The 22619-nt window shown below is 43.0% G+C and overlaps 1 protein-coding gene across 8 annotated transcripts in view; it reads left to right on the top strand.

Annotated features, from left to right (window-relative positions):
• p4ha1b (prolyl 4-hydroxylase, alpha polypeptide I b) overlaps positions 1–22619 on the top strand; it is a 103750-nt gene that overhangs the window by 12262 nt on the left and 68869 nt on the right. Inside the window, exon 1 of one of the 8 annotated variants that reach the window (XM_070865588.1) lies at positions 12112–12215. The exons of the other annotated variants lie outside the window; for them this stretch is intronic. The gene's annotated coding sequence lies outside the window, so the exon portion shown is untranslated. Of the gene's footprint in view, positions 1–12111; positions 12216–22619 lie in introns of those variants that run through there. 8 annotated transcript variants of the gene reach the window in all.

The raw sequence follows: 22619 nt of genomic DNA, 5'->3' as shown, positions 1-22619 counted from the left end.
CCTTCTCTCCCCCTCCTTCCCCTCCCTCACCCCCCTCCCTCACCACTCCCTCACCCCTCTCCCCCCCTCCCTCACCCCGTCAGTGGCCGGACACGCCCCCTTTTGAAGAAAAAATTCTGTTCTAAACTGGAACTGTTCTACCTGACTAGAACTGCATTAAAAAAAAATGTGGAGAATTGCGATTTCTAAAATAGTCCGTTCTCCACCAGTTGCTCCTAAAAATTCAGGCGCGAATCATGTGGAAACTTGGGGCCCATAGTATTATTTTGATCTCTGGCACGGACCAGCTAAACTAGCTCATGGTGCCTGCCAGTCCACTGGAGCTTTCCATGTCTAATGAAACGGGTGAGGCAACATTTTACTTCTACCTGAGTATTTTAATTTGAGGTCAAGATGCCCCGTCCCCTAACATGCTTCGCCCAATCTCACTTACCATCAATCCATATGAAACAGCACATTACTCATGATCTAGAAGATTTCCATGTCTAATGAGTACTGCATGATACAGAATGTTTAGTTGGCCCTGATTTACCATTAATAATTCACGGTCAAGGTGCACCATTCCCCAAAAAGCGTCGCCCAATCTTGCTTGCTATCAGTCCACATGAAATAGTACACATACTCACTCAGTACATAAAGTCTACCCGTCATTCCTTAGCCCGTTCATTTGGTTGGTCTGTGGCCTATGTCGATCTCTGTAATACTTGGTTACATAACCTAATCTCAAACAAATGTTATAATCTTGCAAGAAGCACTCCTCTCCATATTATTTATATACTAGCTTTTGGTATTGCTCACAGTAACATTATTTATATACTAGCAGAGCACCTTTGGCATTGCTCACAGTAACATTATTTATATACTACCAGAACGCCATTGGCTTTGTTAACAGTGAATGGGACGAAGCACTGTAACAGTATCTAATTGTTAAGTAAACACAGGCTCAGGCCACTCTGGATTAGCTGGTTGTTTGCTCAGGGAAATTCTCAGTTGGGAATGCGTTTTTCAATTTCAGGGTGCAGGTGAGAGCCATCCAGCATTTAATCCAGCATCGATGATGTGTAACATCTGGGATGTCTGTGTGCAGTACACGTTTTAAATATATACGTTATAATAGATGTTAATAGCTCAGTGCCCAGAACAATTCGCTGTGAAACTGGATTAGTCCTCAACCAGAGATTTTTTTTTCTACATGAGAAATAGAAGCAGGAGTAGGCTATATGGCCCTTGAAACTGCTCCGCCATTCAATAAGGTCATGGCTGATCTTATATCTCAACTCCACTTTCCTGCACTATCCCCATATCTGTGATATATTCACAGAGCACAGCACACACAGCTTCCTACATGGCAGGCAGCTCTCTCTCGGAAGCCTCCGGAAATCTGCCTGGTTCTGTTTAATTATTAACTGTGCAATTGCAGGACACAATATGTCCACATCCATAGTGTGGAGCTACAAACATTACAAACTTACAGATATTACACTTCTCCCTCCTTAATGAAGAAGTTATTATAACAAACATCATACATAACTTTCATGTTTATACATAACACAGGATATAAACTTATTTTTTTGCCATATTTACAAATTTAACTTTACTACTTGTTTTCTGTTTCAAAGAGGATACCTTTGAATTCACTCTAACTTCAGGCTCTTTGTTTTCCCGACTCGGACTCAGACTTTCATTCTGATTCTCTCCTGGATTTGTTTCCAGTATATTGGATTTAGGATTTGCTACTGGTGTATCAAAACTATCTGATGAGTCAGAAATAATTGAATCATTCCCACCTTCAACTCCTTCCATGTCTGTAGGTAAAAAAATGATCAATATGAACAAATCTAACCTGTCCATTATCAAACATCTTTACCACATATCTTCACCACTCTTCCTAGTAACCACTTTAACCATTTATGGTGATGGTTCTTCACTCTCACCTTCTGGTTTAATTTCACACTTCTCTCTTTTACACTACCAATCTCTTCAGCTGTGACTGGCAGTTCCTCAGTGTATGAAAAATAAAACACTTCTTCCCTATTAGGTGTAACTTGTCATGGGGAATGCAATCTAGACATTGCATCAGCATTACTGTGATCAGCTGATCGTCTGTATTCACTATATATATATGTTGACAAAATCAAAGCCTATCTCTGCATTCAGGCTGCAGCTAATGTTGGAACTTGGGGACTTTGGATGGAGGATTGCTGTTAGGGGCTTATGGTCCGTAACGATGGTAAACTTACGACCATACAAGTATTTGTGAAACTTCTTGACCCCAAAAATTAAATGCCAAAGCTTTCCTTTCAATTTGCGCATAATTGCTCTCATTGGCACTGAAGCAAAAGCAATTGGTCTCTCCTCCCCACTACTTAATTCATGAGAGATCACTGCCCCAACTCCATACGGAGAGGCATCACATGCTAGCTTAATCTCCTTAGATATGTAATAGTGAACTAACATGTGCTCTCTACCAATTTGCTTTTACACTCCTTGAATGCTGTATCGCATTCTTTTGACCACTTCCAATGGACCTGATTTTTCAAAAGTTCATTCAGTGGATGTAATACTGTAGTCAAATTTGTTAGGAACTTCCCATAATAGTTCAAAAGTTCCAAGAATGAACGAAGTTCAGTGACATTCCTGGGAGTGGGTGCATTTCTAATTGCATCCAATTTTTCCATGGTTGGATGTAAACCATCTTTGTCTATTCTGTACCCTAAGTACGCCACTGAGTTTTTAAATAACTCACACTTACGAGTAGACACTCGTACTCTGTGCTTCTCTAGCCGTTTGAGGACTTCATTCAATATGTTATTATGAATTTGCCTATTTGGTGCTGAAATTAGTATGTCCACACAAGAGATTAATGTGCAAAGTTAAAGCACATGGGATTGGGGGTAGTGTGCTGATGTGGATTGAGAACTGGTTGTCAGACAGGAAGCAAAGAGTAGGAGTAAACGGGTACTTTTCAGAATGGCAGGCAGTGACTAGTGGAGTGCCGCAAGGTTCTGTGCTGGGGCCCCAGCTGTTTACATTGTACATTAATGATTTAGACGAGGGGATTAAATGCAGTATCTCCAAATTTGCAGATGATACTAAGTTGGGTGGCAGTGTGAGCTGCGAGGAGGATGCTATTAGGCTGCAGAGTGACTTGGATAGGTTAGGTGAGTGGGCAAATGCATGGCAGATGAAGTATAATGTGGATAAATGTGAGGTTATCCACTTTGGTGGTAAAAACAGAGAGACAGACTATTATCTGAATGGTGACAGATTAGGAAAAGGGAAGGTGCAACGAGACCTGGGTGTCATGGTACATCAGTCATTGAAGGTTGGCATGCAGGTACAGCAGGCGGTTAAGAAAGCAAATGGCATGTTGGCCTTCATAGCGAGGGGATTTGAATACAGGGGCAGGGAGGTGTTGCTACAGTTGTACAGGGCCTTGGTGAGGCCACACCTGGAGTATTGTGTACAGTTTTGGTCTCCTAACTTGAGGAAGGACATTCTTGCTATTGAGGGAGTGCAGCGAAGGTTCACCAGACTGATTCCCGGGATGGCGGGACTGACATATCAAGAAAGATTGGATCAACTGGGCTTGTATTCACTGGAGTTCAGAAGAATGAGAGGGGATCTCATAGAAACGTTTAAAATTCTGACGGGTTTAGACAGGTTAGATGCAGAAAGAATGTTCCCAATGTTGGGGAAGTCCAGAACCAGGGGTCACAGTCTGAGGATAAGGGGTAAGCCATTTAGGACCGAGATGAGGAGAAACTTCTTCACCCAGAGAGTGGTGAACCTGTGGAATTCTCTACCACAGAAAGTAGTTGAGGCCAATTCACTAAATATATTCAAAAGGGAGTTAGATGAAGTCCTTACTACTCGGGGGATCAAGGGTTATGGCGAGAAAGCAGGAAGGGGGTACTGAAGTTTCATGTTCAGCCATGAACTCATTGAATGGCGGTGCAGGCTAGAAGGGCTGAATGGCCTACTCCTGCACCTATTTTCTATGTTTCTATGTTTCTATGTCATCCAAATAACATACTACCCCTTCAATACCTTGCAAAATATGGTTCATCACCCCTTGGAATATGGCAGGGTCGGAAGACACTCCAAACGGTAGCCTATTAAATTGATATAGGCCTAGATGAGTATTTATAGTCAAACATGACTTGGACTCCTCATCTGGTTCAAGCTGTAAGTAGGCATTCGTAAGATTCAGTTTTGAGAAGATCTGACCACCTGTCAGTGTTGTGAACAAATCTTCTATATTCGGCAATATATTGGGGACATTACCCTCTAGAACCTGGTTTGCGGTTACTTTATAATCACCACACAATCTTACCGTACCATTGGACTTAGGTACAACAACAATGGGTGTAGCCCAATTACATCGATCTATCTTACAAATAATGTTCTCAGTCTCTAGTCTTTTGAGTTCTTGCTCAACTTTCTCCTTGAGTGCATATGGTACGGAACGTGGCTTGCAGTAAACCGATCTAGCGACCCGTGTCAATTTCCATTGGTATCTTGAATCCCACAACATCTATGTGGATTTTGATGCTTTCCGAATCGCTGACTGTTAACCTCATGCTCCTGATTGATAACGTGTAACTCTTAACATCTCCTCGTCCTGTTGTTGTTCTTCCATGCTATGTAGTCTCTTGGGATTTCTACTCATAGCCTTGAACGCTGGACTCATAGCTTTGAAAGCTGGTTTCCCCTTCAGTCGGCATGCCTTCGCAAGATGCCCAGTCTTCCTGCAGAAGAAACACTCTGCCTTCACGTATGAACTTTGAGCAATGTGTTGTCCCAGGCACTCGCCTTGAAGCCTTGGATCGGACTGCCCGTTTCGCAGAACACCTTCAGATACTTCTTGATAACCTCATCCGTTGATGAAAATCTCGCTTCCAGACAGAAAATCTTACTCCAATCCAGCTTCAGTGAGCTCAACCAATTTCATCCTAGTAAGGCAGACTTGTCTCCTTTCACTACTATTAGAGGCAAGTTTTGAAATTGATCTTTATATTTCACCGGTACGGTGATACGACCTACCACAGGGATTTTCTCTCCCGAGTAGCCACGCAGCTTTATCTTGGATTTCTCCAGTTGGAAATCATGCAATTTGTCGCGATATAGTGACTCCGGTACTCCACTCACAGATGCACCCGTGTCAATTTCCATTGGTATCTTGAATCCCACAACATCTGTGTGGATTTTGATGCTTTCCGAATCGCTGACCGTTAACCTCATGCTCCTGATGACGTGTAACTCTTAACATCTCCTCGTCCTGTTGTTGTTCTTCCATGCTATGTAGTCTATTGGGATTTCTACTCATAGCCTTGAACGCTGGACTCATAACTTTGAAAGTTGGTTTCCCCTTCAGTCGGCATGCCTTCGCAAGATGCCCAGTCTTCCTGCAGAAGAAACACTGCCTTCACGTATGAACTTTGAGCAATGTGTTGTCCCAGGCACCTATAGCACGACTTCGACGCTCTGGTAGAATTTCCAGTTTCTGAGACTTTGGGCCCCCACCATCTTTTATCTTGAACCTGCAGGTGATTTACCTCGGTTTACTGACGACCGTAATTATTATTTACTTCTCGTTAATATTGTTCAGCCATGCCCATCGACCTCGCTGTCTGATAAGCAATCTCAAAAGTCAAGTCATCCGTCGTCAATAACTTCCTTCTGATCGCATCATTTTTCACCCCACAATCAAAACGATCCCGTGATGCTCTGTTTTGAAAGTTTCCAAAATTACAGTGCATCGATAGCTTTTTTAATGCTACGATGTAATCACTGATACTTTCATCAGCCTTTTGATTTCGATTCCCGAAACGATAGCTTTCAGCAATTTCTTATGGTTTGGGGTTATAGTGCTGCTCCAGCTTCGTTAAAATCTCTAAGTGTTGTGTCCTTTGGTTCATCAGGCACAAGCAGATTTACAAGGGTTTCGTATAATGCCGGACCCGCCTCCAATAAGAAGATCGCTTTCTTACGTTCCAACACTGCCCGGTTCTGGACTGCATTGTCTGGAACTTCGATTATTTTATTTTCAGTGAAATACATTTCTAGCCGATCCACATACGCTTTAAAACGTTCCCGGTCGAATCTATATTCCCCCAAATGTTCCATTACACCTGCCATTTTAATCTCTAGCTGTTCACACCATGTGCTGTATTTTACCTCGGATTTTGTAGCTTTTTTCCAAAGACAGAAACTTCCAAAGTCTCTGTCGGCTGGCTGAATCCTTCACCAACAAAATTTAAGCTTTAAATCATCTGAAAAATCCCATCTCAATCGCCAAATGTGATATATTCACAGAGCACAGCACACACAGCTTCCTACATGGCAGGCAGCTCTCTCTCGGAAGCCTCCAGAAATCTGCCTGGTTCTGTTTAATTATTAACTGTGCAATTGCAGTACACAATACGTCCACATCCATAGTGTGGAGCTACAAACATTACAAGGTTACAGACATTACAATATCCTTTGATTCTCCTAGATTCCAAAAATCTATCTCTCTCAGCCTTGAATATACTCAGCATCCACAGCCTTTTGAGGTAGTGAATTCCAAAGATTCACAACCCTCTGAGTGAAGAAATTCCTTCTCATTTCAGTTTTAAATGGCCGACCCCTTATCCTGAGGCTGTGACCCCTGGTTCTAGACTCTCCAGCCCGGTGGAACCAGCCTCCCAGCATCCACCCTGTCAATCCCTGTTGGAATCTTACATGTTTCAATGGGATCACCTCTCATTCTTCTAAACTCAATTGAGTATAGGTCCAATCTATTCAATCTCTCCTCATAGGACAGCTCTTTCATCCTTATTTATCATCACCTGCTTTCTGTTGTAAAGCCAGTTTTCAGCTGAATTAGCTAATTTACTATTGGTTCCATAAACCTTGATAGTTTTAGAAGCCTCATATTAAGAATCTTACTAAATGCCTTCTGAGAATCTAAAATAATATTCACAAGTTTATCAACCAGCTTAAATTACCTTTGGAAAGAATGAACAATTTTGTGATACGTGATCTGTTGCTTCTAAGTCTTCATTGACACTGTTTACTCCACAGATCTGCAGTGAGAGCATCCCATAAAGCACTTTTGAGCATTTGCCCCATTACTGGTGTGGGGCTAGAATTCTTAGCTTTGTGCTTCATTTGTTTTGGCATAATATCACTATCTTCCACTTTCTGAGCTTATAGAGAATTCCTTCAAATATTTACCAGACCGTAATATTCAGACCTCGCCTGCTTCTGCTCTGATCTCCCGAAAGATTCTGGTGCTGTGTTTAGACTTAACTCTTTCATAACACATTCTGTACTGACATTTACATGTGCTACAGATTCTTGAGCTCAAAGTACTAGAATTTAGAACTAGAGGCTATCAATATAAGACAGTCACCAAGAAACCCAGGAGGGAATTCAGAAGAAAGTTCTTTACCCAGAGAGTGGTGCGAATGTGGAACTCGCTACCACAGGGAGTGGTTGAGGCAAATAGTGTAGATGCATTTAAGAGGAAGCTAGACAAGCATATGAGGGAGAAGGGAATAGAGGGTTATGCTGATAGATTTAGAAGAGGAAAGACGGGAGGAGGCTCGAGTGGAGCATAAACGCCGGCATGGACTGGTTGGGCCGAATGGCCTGTTTCTGTGCCGCATATCCTATGTCAATTTTGAGTACTGGTTGATTTATGAAGACTGAATAATTAATTTAATACCTCTGCTACTTCCAGATTCTCCTTAATACTTCTCTTAATGTGCCTGCCTTTTTTTTTAACCTTCTGTCCACTGCGTTTATACAAAAACAAATCTCCGAATCCCTCTGCTGCTGTCTTCAGTACTCTTCCTGGTGCCTTTTTGCAGCTATCCTCCACTGACTTGTGCGTGAATCCCAGTCCTCTTTGTTTCCAGATGTAGTAGATGAGGTTCCCTCAACGACTATCTGTCCCACCTGTGACAGAGATTGTGGTTCTCGTATTGGACTGTTCAGCCACCTAAGGACTCATTTTAAGAGTGGAAGCAAGTCTTCCTCGATTCAGAGGGATGCCTCTGATGAATCCCAGTCCTCTGTTTCCAGATGTGGTAGACGAGGTTAGTAATGTTCCATAGAAATTGCTGATTAATGACTAGAGTGACACCGGTTTAGCCCTTGCACTAATTTGAGTAGAAAATCCATCACATACACTTGCACAATAGAGATAAATTTACTTCACGTGTATATATTTACTTGACAAACACATGCTACCATTTATGAACCAAGGACGTAAAGCACTCACTACGATAATTTTTAAAAACTCTTTTGCTCTGCTTTTCGCTGTACCATTTTACCAACAAATGCACAAAAATATGAGTGTTGAGATCACATGCCCACTGACCGTGCCTATTAGTTTTTATTTACTAATTGGAAATGCAATTCTCCACACGTGGCTAATGTATTGGACAACATCCGTCTCGGTGTTACTGTATTTCTCCTTGTAGCTATACACTGTTCTCCAGCACTTAACATGTTTTTAAAAGAAAGTGCTTTCATTTCTATAGCACCTTTCACGACCTCAGGACGTCCCAAAGCGCTTTAGTCAATGAAATACTTTTTGAAGTGCAGTCATGGTTGTAATGTATGCACCTGTGAGGATGCACACAGGTAAGTAGAGCTGTTGTGTTGGGAGTGGCTTAGCCTGCCAGTTCACAAGACTCAATAAAACCCCAGCCAGTTGGGTTCGGGGGATCCACGATGAGGCAGGTGGTTGTGAGCCTGGTGGATGAACTAGTAATGTGTCATGTGATTGTTAAACCTTTTGCTAATAAACCAACTAGTTCTTAATAACAATGTGTTGCTATGAATTCTTAAGTAAAGAACCCATGAAGCAAAAACATTACATCGGGAAATGGAAGAACATTTGTTTTCTTTTAAAATCCTCTAGTCCCATTTCTCATTTGATGCTTCGGAATTTGCTTATCTAAAGTTTTGCATAATTGTGTGGCCATTTGTCTTAATAGAAAAATGCACAATGATCGGCAGAATGCAAGTGTTTGCCTACTTCAAAGCAGTTCTGGTAGACTGCTAATCAATGCATCTAATATAACATCTGCTCTTAGCTCTCTGCGCTTTTTATTATTCATTCTTGGGATGTGGGCGTCGCTGGCAAGGCCAGCATTTATTGCCCTGCCCTAGATGCCCTAGAAGGTAGTGGTGAGCCGCCTTTTTGAACCACTGCAGTCCCGTGTGGTGAAGGTGCTCCCACTGTGCTGTTCGGGAGGGAATTTTGTCCCAGCGACGGTGAAGGAACGGCCGATATATTTCCAAGTCAGGATGGTATGTAACTTAAAGGGGAACATGGAGGTGATGGTGTTCCCATGCATCTGCTTCTCTTGTCCTTCTAGGTGATGGAGTTCACTTCACATTGTTGAGCAGCAGTTATTAATAGCTGTTAATAAACTGTGTCTCATCCAGGTGTCACCGGTCTATTCGCCTTACCTCCAGGGTAGTGAAATTCCCAGTATTGCACTACAATTGCCTGCAGCCTCCTTTACTTGCCCAAACTGCGTTCTGTTTACTTGTTCATCTTGAGCTGATGTTGAATTGCAGCTGCCAGCTATTATTGTGTTGCCCTAAGAATGGCACGTTGTCTTTGGAAATAATTGGCCATCTTTTCGGCATTCACTCCAAGTATCAAAACTAAATAATTAATACTTGAAAGTGAAGGTGGTCAGGTATGGAATTCTAAATTGCACAGTTGACAGGACTTGTCCCCGCTTGCAGGGCTGCCACATAGCAACTCAGGACTGCATACGCCTTTCCAATCTAGGCTAGTCACTAATATTTGCCTCTCTATTCGAATAGTTTAGTATTGAGTCTGGAAATAAAATGTGCTTTGATGTGCGGCACCTTTTGGATGTTAACATAACAAGAAAACAAATTATCTAATCATTATCGCATTGTTTTTGGGAGAAAATTGGCTGCCGCGTTTCCCACATTACAACAATGACTAGACTCCAAAAGTACGTCATTGGCTGTAAAGCGCTTTGAGACATCTAGTGGTCGTGAAAGGCGCTATATAAATGCAAGTCTTTTTTATAAAGGAACTAAAATATGTCAGTTCATCAGTCAAATGTCACATAAATGCTCCTTGTTGAATGTGACAAAATATTGTATAACTTGTCAAATACTACTATTCTCTCTTCTGTATCATTTGTAACACCACTCTATGTAGGTTCAGGTTTAATTTACATTAACATGTGACTGCCATAGTCATGATGCATCTGATTTACTTGTTTTGCTTGCCTCCCTCAACCTCGCCTTTGACTCATCTCCCCACTGCACACACAGCCACCTCCTTGATATCATCATCTCATGTGCCCTTGAGACTTTTGAGATCTCTTCAATCACTGCCTCAAAATCCATTCTTCTGCATCTCTTGCCTGCCTAATCATCATCATAGGCAGTCCCTCGGAGTTGAGGGTGACTTGCTTCCACTCTAAAAGTGAGTTCTCAGGCGACTGAGGAGTCCAGTGCGAGACCTACAGTTTCTGTCACAGGTGGGACAGACAATGGTCGAAGGAAAGGGTGGGTGGGGAGTCTGGTTTGACGCACGCTCCTTCCGCTGTCTATACTTGGCTTCTGCTTGTTCTCGGCGATGGGACTCGAGGTGCTCAGCGCCCTCCCAGATGCTCTTCTTCCATTTTGGGCGGTCGTGCGCCAGAGATTCCCAGGAGTTGGTGGGGATGTTGCACTTTATCAAGTAGCTTTTGAGGGTGTCTTTGAAGCGTTTTCTCTGCCCACCTGGGGCTCGCTTGCCATGTCGAAGCTCTGTGTAAAGCACTTGCTTTGGGAATGTCGTGTCGGGTATGCGGACTATGCGGGCCACCCAACGGAGCTGGTTGAGTGTGGTTAATGCGTCGATGTTGGCCTGGGCAAGAACACTGACGTTGTGCCCCTCTACTGTCACATAACTCTTGATTTGAAAAACTCCCTCTCGTAATGACTCTTCTGTAGACAAATGTCATAAGATGTGACGGAAAGCAACGAGGTAAATGGTCAGATCACCTGCTTTTGGTGGTGTTGCTCGAGAAAGAGAGAGAGGAATAAATCCTTTGATAAGATTCGACTGAATGGCCTGTCTCGCTTTATGGTCTCATCCAAAAGGACAGCGACAACTTTGTCAAATAATATGCTCAAGTCCTACACAGGCACTGGAACCAAACCTGCAACCTCTGACTGGAGGCCAAGAGTGCAACCAACTGAGCCAAGCTGTGTGTCACATGAGACCCAGGCAATCTATTTTCATCACCTTCCTTTTAAAACTACCGAGCACTCAAGCATGTAAAAATACAGAAGTGGTGTCAGCCGTGGCTCAGTGGGTAGCACCCTCGCCTCCGAGTTAGAAGGTTGTGGGTTCAGGTCCCACTCTTGAGCACAAAACTCCAGGCTGACACTCCAGTGCAGTACTGAGGGAGCGCTGCACTGTCGGAGGTGCCGTCTTCCAGATGAGACGTTAAACTGAGGCCCCGTCTGCCCCCTCAGGTGGACGTAAAAGATCCCACGGCATTATTTTGAAGAGCAGGGGAGTTCTCCCTGGTGTTCTGGCCAATATTTATTCCTCAGTCAACATCACTTTAAAAAAAACAGATTATCTGGTCATTATTACATTGCTATTTGTGGGAGCTTGCTGTGCGCAAATTGTCCGCGTTTCCTACGTTACAACAGTGGCTGCACACCAAAAGTACTTTGTTGACTGTAAAAGTACTTAATTGGCTGTAAAGCGCTTTGAGACACCCGGTGGTTCGTGAAAGGTGCTATAGAAATGCAAGTCTTTCTTTAAATATTAACAGACTTGCCTGGCCAGATTAGGTTGTTGTAGCAACACTGACATCCCATCCACTTGTTGAAGGACATCCTCCACAAGCATTGGGGTTACTGACGGGCGGGTCGCATTTGTGACCTTGTAGAGAGCAGTTCAAACTGCAGGAAAAGTAGTTGAGACCTTGGTGAACACATTACTTTTGTAGCCATAAATCATGGGAAATTGGTTCCCCCTCCCCCCCCCTTTTGGAAGTTGGGAAGTATGTGAAAGGGTTAATTGCTGGACTGAGCGAGTAACTCCCTCCCCCAGTCTCATGCAGAGGCTCTGTGTGAGCGAGCAGTCAGTGAGTGTTGGATCGCGCTCACCTCTCATACCCACGGCACCCGCCGCACAGAGCAACGCTTCTGCTGCCTAACAGGTAAATCTCGGAAAACTTTCTCTACCGACCACGTCTCTCTTCCTCGCCCCCCCCCCGGGCCACGATTAGATTGATTCGGGCTGTATCCGAGCGCCTGTGCTTCTCTCTCAGCGCCTTGAGTTTGGCCTCTCTGGGAATGACGTCAACGATTGTCGTTTTATGAAAAGGCATCTTTTTTAATTTTGAGGATCAGTTTGGGGGCTGCACTTCAAACTCCCCGTCCTTAACCTTCTAAATGTCAAAAGACATAAAATAACTTCCAGTTACTCAAGAAAAAGAAATGATTATTCGAGTTGTGCGGTTAGCCAGTAATCTCAGCCTTAGCATTTTCAGGGAACTTTTTTTTTCTATGTATAAAAGTTTGCAAGCCGTTCCACCATCTCACTGCGACAGAGAAAAAAGTGTCCACAACTTTTTGAGATGTCCACTGTACTTTGCTCTTGCATTTAAATAGTAAATTATTACAAAGTTATACTAAGTGTGTGGCAGCTTGTGTAACGGGTTACCTCCTGTCGAATATTTTTGTAGTTTGGTAGTTTTTTTTGTGTATGGATCAATGCTGGATGGGGGGAGGAGGAGATAGAGGACGTGGCAGCTCTCTTCCCCCCAAAGCGCTGTTCACGCCTTCTGATCCTGGGCGATGTTAGAAACTGCACGTTTTTCTACACAGTCCATTTGGACTTGGCCATATCCGTTTTCCCTTCTGCAGCACTAGCAAGGGCTCCTTTGTGATCTCCTCGGCTTGCATTTGAGACTTGGAAAATTGATGAACTGTTATTCATCCAAATGGAGGCGAGCCACGTTGCATCACTGCTTATTTTTGAAGTCTTAATTTAGCGTCTCAAAAAAAAAGTCCCCATTAAAAACGAGCTGGAGCTAAGTTTGCAAACCAGCCTTCCCCCAGCTTGACTAAAGCCCTTTAACGCTGGTTTGCATTTTGCTTTCCCCCAATGATTGGCATTGTTGCATGGAACCACACAAAACGATGGAATTCATTATGCACATAAAAGTTAATATAGTCTCTTTGCAGCAACTTAAGTAATGGCACATGCCTGTATAATATGCTGAATTACAATATCTAGTTTAAAAGCAGTAATTACCATTACATTATTGCACAATGGCTAAATTGATTCTGAACTTTATTTTAATTTTGGAAATAAAATCAACTCCTTTTAAGAACTGCCAGAATGTTGAGGGAATTTCTGCAGAGGTGTACGTGCAAGGAGGCACACTCCCTACTGTAAATGCTTTTGACTGCAAATGGGAGTGCATTTTTTTTTAAAGAGAAAATGTTACCCCCGACAGTTCGAGATCCACGTTTTCAAGGGTCGGCAATTCCTCTGTTGGAATAAGTGAGTCAGTTTGAGCAGTGTGAGGAGCTGGCGCCCCAACACCAGAGACCCCACAAGCTGAACTGCAGATGCATTGAATATAGACGTTTGTCCTTGTGAAGGGTCCAGTTACAGAGCAGTGTTGACAAAGGCTCCTTTCCTGACTAGGTAAACAGTACAAGCTAACCTGACTCTTTTAATTATTCGCCTACTGTGACTGGAATTTATTTTGTAGAGTCTTTCCTTTCTCCCCTCCACCGTTTGCATTTTGTTCCATTCAGGTTAGCATGAACCAGCACAATCTGCCGTACTCATTGTACATTTTTTGGGTGTTATTTTGCTCAAATGCATTCATAGTTTGAAACTTGGCAAAATGCCTGATTTTCCTGATAGAAAAAGAGTGGCTACATTTAGGTATGAATTTACATAATTCCTTTGATTGAATAATTGATTCAACTTGGCTCTATTGGTGATACTCTTGCGTCTGAGTCACAAGGTTGTGGGGGTCGAACCCATACCCAAGACGAGGCTAGAGTTTTAGCACAGTCCTGAGGGAGTGCTGCATTGTCGGACCAGCCATCCTTCCGGTGAGGCATGAAACTGAGGCCCGATCTGTTGGCTCAAATGGACGCTAAAGATCCCATGGTATTTCGAAGAAGTTCTGAGTCCTGGCCAACATTGTTCCCCCTGCCAATACTACCAAAATTAGACTAGCTGGTTGTTCACCTCATCATTGATTGAAAAGAAAAAAAAGATAGACTTGAATTTATATAGCGCCTTTCATGACCTCAGGACGTCACCACGCACTTTATAACCAATGAAGTATTTTTGAAGTGTAGTCATTGTTGTAATGTAGCAAACGGTACAGCCAATTGCACACAGCAAGCTCCCACAAACAGCAATAGGATAATGGCCAGATAATCCATTTTTGTTATGTTGATTGAGGGATAAATATTGGCCAAGACATCGGGGAAAACTCCCCTGCTCCTCTTCGAAATAACGCCATGGGATCTTTGACATCCACCTGAGAGAGCAGACGGGGCCTCGGGTTTAATGTCTTATCCGAAAAAGGGCACCTCCCAACGGTGTGACACTCCCTCTGAACTGGACTGGGAGTGTCAGCCTAGACTTTTTTGTGCTCAAGTCTCTGGAGTGGGACTTGAACCCACAACCCTCTGACTCAGAGGCGTGAGAGCTACCCGCTGAGCCACGGTTGTACTGGTTGCGTACATAACATCCGTGAGTGCGTTGCAAATGAATTAATTGTACGATGAGCGCCGTGAAATGTTTCTACGCGATATGATGGGGCATTATATAAATGCAGCTCTTTCAAACAAAATTGATTCATAATCCTATTAATATTTCAAATCGAGTAACTGAGTTGGTGTAGTTCCGTACCTTGCTGTTTGAAGAGCTGGGGTAGGGAGATGGGAAAGTAGCAAGATCAAGGCCAGCCAAAGAATCGCGTATCAGCAACGCTGGAGTTCGTTCAGAACATGTTTGGCAAGAAGCCCTTAGCCCAGACTGTATTAATTATTACTTAATTGGTTATTTTAAAGACAGAATCTTACTTTTTTATGTGCACTGCTAGAACAATTACAATTTGACCCAGCTGGAGCAGAAAGCTTGCTCCTAGGAGGATGTAGTAAGGGACTTCAAATAACGATTAAAGTGTAGGGAGAGAAATGTTTTATTTAGAAAATAATTGCTGAGTTGCCAGTCTGGGGTGTGTCACAGTGGAGAAGGGAAAGGTCAGAGAACGAGTCACCTTTGGGCCACTTTTGGTATCCAGGTTCAGACTTGACTTGATAGATGTGGAAACAGCCCATCTACCCACAGTGACTACTCTTCAAAAGTACTTCAACGCAAAAGCAAAATACAGTGGATGCTGGAATCTGAAATAAAAACAGAAAGTGCTGGAAACACTCAGCGGGTCAGGCAGCATCTGTGGCGAGAGAAACAGAGTTAATGTTTCGGGTCGATGACCCTTCGTCAGAACTGAAACCTCATTGGCTGTAAAGCGCTTTGGGATGTCCTGAGGTCGTGAAAGGTGCTATATTTCAAGACAGAGATTGATAGATTTTTGAATATTAAGGGAATTAAGGGCTGTGTGGATCGGGCGGGAAAGTGGAGTTGAAGTAGAAGATTAGCCATGATCATATTTAATAGCGGAGCAGGCTCGAGGGGCTGAATGTTCTTATAAATGCAAGTCTTTCTTACCCATTTTATTTCAGCTGTAAGTGCTTCCTGGTGGTGAGACCAGAAAGCAGGAGGTTTTAAAATGCTACTTTAAAGGTTCAATCTTGCTTTCGGTCAGCAATAGTTGTATGCAGGAATGTGGCATATCCTTTTTGCCCAGCTTGCTCATGCTTTGCCACTGGATTTTCCCCACGTGCTATCATGAACACCTGCGTTTATATAGCACCTTATCATACCAGTATAATGCCTCGTAGTGTTTCACCAAAATTGATTACTTTTTGGAGTGCAATGATCGTTGTTGCGTTGGGAACACAGGAGGCATTCTGCACCAGCAAAGTCCCACAAACAGCACTGACGGGTAACTAGTTAATCTGATTTAAACTCCATTTAACTTGATGGAGTCTGTTTGAAATGCAGTGCTGCCAAAAGAATATGATGGGTTGAGTCAACTCAAATAACTGCTGCCCACGTCAGTTCACAATTGACGTTATCGGGCCATTCGAGCAGGCGGCCAGGTCATTCTGTTGCTTGCAAGTGGTGGCTGGTGCGATCAAACCACTTAATATGGTAGCTTAAAATATAACTTTAGGCAGGCTGAAGGAAAGCTGCACCAGACAATGTTTTATAAGTAAGGCCTTCATAATTAATGTAGACTGTACTGTTGTATTTACAAGTATTGATGTATATAACGTATAAGTACATATCTCCTTTTGAATTGATGTAATTGTAACTTATTTAGTTTTCAATTCGTGCATCTGTATTATCTCTCTGCAGTAATTTGACACTGAAGTCCCTCTTTGGGGAGGTCCTGATGTAGACCATGACTATCATTGAGCTTTCTGGGATGAAGAAAGAAAGACTTGCATTTTCATAGCACCTTTCACAACCACCAATGCACTTTACAGCCAGTGAAGTACTTTTGGGATGTAGTCACTGTTGTAATGTGGGAAACGCGGCAGCCAATTTGCGCACAGCAAGCTCCCACAAACAGCAATGTGATAATGACCGGATAATCTGTTTTTTTAATTATGTTGATTGAGGGATAAATATTGGCCACAGGACACCAGGGATAACTTCCTGCTCTTCTTTGAAATTGTGCCGTGAAATCTTTTACGTCCGTCTGAGAGAGCAGTCGGGGCCTCGGTTTAATGTCTCATCTGAAAGACAGCACCTCCGACAGTGTGAAGCTGTCTCAGCACTGCACTGGAGTGTCAGCCTGGATTTATGTGCTCAAGTCCCCCTGGAGTGGGACTTGAACCCACAACCTTCTGACTCAGAGGCGAGTGTGCTACCCACTGAGCCACAGCTGACAGTAGGGGAATAAATGCGCAGGGGAACAAAACCTTTAGCACATAGGTTGAAAGAAAATAAAGCGTTACTATGTGTAGGGATGGGGAAGAGAACAAAACATCACTGGCAGAGCTCTATGAAATGAGGAACTAGGTTTCCCATAGAACTGTTCTTGGGCAACCAACAGACTGGCCGCCCGGGAGCAGGTTGGCAGAGAAAAGGTACAATGGTCATGTTTTAGGGGAACCTTAAGTGTTCTGAAATTTTAAATAAAGCAACAATTTCTATTATACATGGGTGGGAAAACCTAATTTGGTTGGGATCTGAAGCAGAATATTTTGTTTTTAGACTGAACACATCACCTTTGACGCTAAATTGAAGCAAAAAGAATCTTTTCAGTACGTACTGAAAACTTTACAACTGATTACACCCCAAAAAATTCAAGGTTTCCTACCCTTCTAACTAAGAATAAAGATACTGAGAAATCAAAAACAATTCTCTCTTCTCTCTTTCAATTGTCATCAGAGTGCCAGCCATGGCTCAGCGGGCAACACACTCTCCTCCAAGCCCAAAGGTTGTGAGTTCAAGTCCCATTCCAGAGACTTGAGCACAGAATGTCAACTGAGACAAAGTGCAATACTGAGGGACTGCTGCACTGTCGGAAGGGCCATCTTTCCGATGACGTTAAACCATCTGTTCTCTCGGGTGGACGTAAAAGATCCCATGGCACTATTTCGAAGACCAGGGAGTGTTCTCCCCGGAGTCCTGGACAATATTAATCTTGTCAACCAACATCTGAAACAGATTCAAAAGTAAAATACTATGGATGCTGGAATCTGAAATTAAACCAGAAAATGCTGTAAATCTCAGCAGGTCAGGCAGCTTCTGGAGAGAGAAACAGAGTTAGCGTTTCAGGTCACAGACCCGAAACGTTAATTCTCTTTCTCTCCACAGATGCTGCCTGACCTGCTGAGATTTCCAGCATTTTCTGGTCTTATATCTCAAACAGATTATCTGGTCAGTTATCACATTGCTGTTTGTGGGAACTTGCTGTGTGCAAAATGGCTGCCGTGTTTCCTACATTACACCAGTCACTATACTCCAAAAAGTACTTCAGTAGCTGTAAAGCGATGTTGGACATACTGAGGTTGTGAAAGGCGCTATATAAATCCAAGTCTTTATTTTCACCCCCTTCCCCCCTCCCCTTCTTTGCAATGCAGATTATTGAGTCTGACTAGGTTCTGCTTTATAAACACATCAACACCTGGCTTTGGTTTGCATTATTTGGATAAAAATATTATTTCCAATGAAACTTGGTGAGTTAAAGTTTGTTTCTGCTTCCAGGACACGGATCATAAATTCTAAAATCAGGATTTGGTTGGGTTAACAATCATCGCTAGATGTTGATTCCACCATAATCTACCACCAATCCAGAGACAGATTAACCAGGAATAACTTCTTGTGCAGCAGAAGCTGATTTTTGAGTAGTTTGAGCTCAAACAAATTTTTTTTTTAACAAAGCACATATTTTTGCATCTTTATAAGAAATTCTCAACAATGCCCCACATTGTGTCCAGCACATGTATTCCTCGAGTTAGGCATTGTGCTGCATCTGATCTGTTTCATTGGATGTAAAGCTTTTTTTGATATTTTTGGCACATCCAAGGTCCAGGAGTCTTCTACTGCTGCCTGCAGTCGTCTTGTAATTCTGGCATGGCCAACTTGAATATAAAAGCTTCCTGTTAGGATAATTACCTTGGAGCAAGAAAGAAAGACTTGCATTTATATAGCGCCTTTCACGGCCACCGGACATCTCAAAGCACTTTACAGCCAATGAAGTACTTTTGGAGTGTAGTCACTGTTGTAATGTGGGAAATGCAGCAGCCAATTTGCGCACAGCAAGCTCCCACAAGCAGCAATGTGATAATGACCAGATAATCTGTTTTAGTGATGTTTATTGAGGGATAAATATTGGCCCCAGCACACCGGGGAGAACTCCCCCTGCTCTTCTTCAAAATAGTGGCCATGGAATCTTTTACGTCCACCTGAGAGAGCGGACGGGGCCTGGGTTTAACGTCTCATCTGAAAGACAGCACCTCCGACAGTGCAGCACTCCCTCAGCACTGCACTGGAGTGTTGGCCTAAAATTTTGTGCTCAAGTCTCCGGAGTGGGACTTGAACCCACAAACTTCTGACTCGCGACAGCGCGACCCACTGAGCCACAGCTGACGCAGTTGGCAAAGTGGAAGAAATCAAAATAATAAGGAGCGAGAATAAAATAAGTGCCCATTTTATACTGAAAGTTTTGCCCACTGTATTTGCATTCCGATTATAATTGTTGGCAAGTTCAACATAGAAACAGCACTGGTTTTCAGAAAGGAATGAGAAGTGCAGCAGTCTCAAAAATGTGAACTGAGTAAACACCAGATTAAAGTTACATCTTTGCTTTTGGAAGTCAAGCTATTTCTGCGGCATTCAGTGCCATTTCTAGGAGTTAATGCAAACAAGGGCCAGGATCCTGGTGAGAGAAAGATTGAAATTTTGGCTCATGCTGTTTCCAGGCATTGATGACCAAGTGTTTGAGCAGAAAAAATATTCAGCAGTGGAAAATTTGAGGTGACCTAGAGCGGCCATCTTTGGGATGTATCTGGGTAATCCAGTCTGAATTCAGTTTCCTGGGTATATATTCAAAGCTGCACTTTGTAGTGCAATACTACAGATGTTCCTGTCCTCCTGTAAACGCCAGAGAATTTGTATTATTTGGAGACTTAGAAGTGGAAGTTTCTATTGAAAAAGATAATTCTTGGTTGAGATGGGAATATTTGACTTGCTCCTCTTAACGGGCAGCTCTGTTAGTGTATGTGGATGCTTATAGGACAGGAGCAGGGTAGTTCATTCAGCCCCTCGAGCTAGTTCCGTCATTCAATTAGATCATTTCTGGTCTGTACCTCAATTCCATTTACCGGCCTTCGATTCATATCCCTTGATGTCCGGGGAGAAGAAAGAGAGTTCCGTATTTCCACTAGCCTTTGTGTGAAAAGGTGCATCCTGATTTCACTCCTGAATCTACCCTATTGAGTACCTTTTTATTTTAAATGTCTCTTAAAATCAAATCACCTGTCTACTGCCTCGCTGTGGATTGTATGTGGACTGGAGGGGGTGGCAGAGGATATAAGGAAGCTATATATCACAGAAATAGGCCATTCAACCCAACCAGTCTGTGCCTGGGTTTATGCTCCATACGAGTCTCCTCCCACTCTATATTTACTTCATCTCATCCTATCAGCATATCCTTCTATTCCTTTCTCCCTCATGTATGTATCATGTACTGTCAGGGCTACGGGAGATTAAAAAGAGTGTTACACTGCATTGCTATCTCGGGAGAGGACCAATCTCACTGCTCACATTCCCACCCACCATCGTGCTTGCAGAAATGACAGTGAAACCTGTTTTCTGTTCTACATTGCCCTCCCAAGTTTCAGCTTCACTTAATTGTCTTGTCTCTGAGTCAGGAGGGTGTGGGTTCAAGCCCCGCTCAGAGCATAATGTACTCCTGTGGTGCTCTCTTTCAGATGATGGATTAAACCAAAGACTCATCTTCTGTTTAGATGGCTGTTAAAGGTCCAATGGGACTATCCGAAGAAAAGAGCAAATGTTCCTCTCAATCAACACCACCACCAAAAACTAGGTTAACTGGTCAACCATCTCATAGCAGTTGGTCAGATCTTGCTGCGTTCAAAATGGTTTTACCTACATTTTGCAAAAAGTCGTGTACTTCAAAAAAGAAATTTAAAACAAGTCTTGCATTTATATAGCACCTTTCATGACCACTGGACATCCCAAAGTGCTTTACAACCAATGAAGTACTTTTTGAAGCGTAGTCACTGTTGTAATGTCGGAAATGCGCAGCCAATTTGCACACAGCAAGCTGCCATGAACAGCAAAGACCAGATAATCTGTTTTTGTGATGCTGATTGAGGGATAAATATTGGCCAGGTCACCAGGGATAACTCCTCTGCTCTTCTTCGAAAAAGTGCCGTGGGATCTTTTACGCCCACTTGAGAGAGCAGAAGGGGTCTCGGTTTAAGGTCTCATCTGAAAGACGGCACCTCCGACAGTGCAGCGCTCCCTCAGCACTGCACTGGAATGTCGGCTTAGATTTATGTGCTCTAGCATTAGGAATGGGACTTGAACCAACAGCCTTCTGACTTGAGAGGCGAGAGTGCTGCCCACTGAGCTATGGCTGACACTACAGAGTAATTTGTTATATTTGTATTACTTCCATCCCCCCATCGTTCATTTTAAGGTTTCTATGGATCCCAACTCATTAATTTTGTGTGTGACTCAATGCAGTAGCACCCTTTATGAGCGCCCTGGTACATCGAAGAAGGAATGTATAGATACCATACGATGTGACCTGCAGGTCAATGTGGCTTAGCTTTTGCTCCGATGCCAGACTACAGAATGCTTGTACAGCTGTAGCTATGCACAATTGACACTCACTTGTGTAGCTTTGGCCCATTTGTCAGTCGGTTAACTTTAGTTTGAACTCTTTACCTCGGGCAAGAGCTTACTGTCAGGCCCAGAGGAATGATGTACATAGGGTGCTGATGGCATTCTGCCACATGTACCCTAGCCCATTCTTTATGACTGGCCTCTTATAATGGAAAGAACATCCTCTCTACTAACACCGTGATGTACCGTGCGCTCTAATACAAGGTACATTGCTTCGAGCTCACTCGTTGGAGGTAATTTAGAACTTGGCTCCCAATGGCAGTCCTTAAATTTCACGTTGAAATAGAATTCAGGCTCTGTTTTTCCTGTGTGGCAGCATTCACAGTTTACATCACCAATTTTTTGCCAGATTGAATCCAGATAATTTTTACTTGAATGTTCTTGCCAGTTTATTAAACCTCAATCTACCAGCTGTGACATTCGTACCAATATAACAGTGCTATCAGCGTAGTGTAAAATGGATGGCAGGATGTCTCGAATTCTCTGTGTTCATGGAAATATCAGATTAATTTTACTATGACTGTACCTGTACCCCGTGAAATTTCATATCCGATTTCCTCACGAGAATCGGGTCATGGGAATGTTTTTTCGATAAACTATCAGTATGAATACCAGAATTATCTTAAGTTCTTTGGGATTTGTCTCTGGAATTTTTATCATCTACTCAGGCTGACAAATACGAACTCTTGGTTGGGTCAGTGCACGGAACACTAAAAAATACTCCTGTAATACTGAGCTAGTGGAGAATCATAGAACTGTTGAAGTTCACAGCACAGAAGGAGACTGTTCCGCCTATTGTGTCTGTGCCACCTTTATGCAAGAACAATCCAAACCTAATCCCACTGCCCTGCTCTATCTCCATAGCCTTCTATTTTTCTCTGCTTCAAATATTTATCCAATTTTCTTTTAACAAAAGCAATCTTCTCCCGAGTTTTCACACCATTGAAGTCTCTGGGTGCTGCATTAAGTGTCAGCCGTGGCTCAGTGGGCAGCACCCTCGCCTCTGAGTCAGAAGGTTGTGGGTTCAAGTCCCACTCCAGGAACTTGAGCAGAAAAATCTAACCTGACA

Source organism: Pristiophorus japonicus, chromosome 22 (genome assembly GCF_044704955.1).
Source record: "Pristiophorus japonicus isolate sPriJap1 chromosome 22, sPriJap1.hap1, whole genome shotgun sequence".
Classification (NCBI taxonomy): domain Eukaryota; kingdom Metazoa; phylum Chordata; class Chondrichthyes; family Pristiophoridae; genus Pristiophorus; species Pristiophorus japonicus.
The sequence above is the reverse complement of the archived record's forward strand: the minus strand, read 5'-3'. Positions and strand labels throughout refer to the sequence as shown.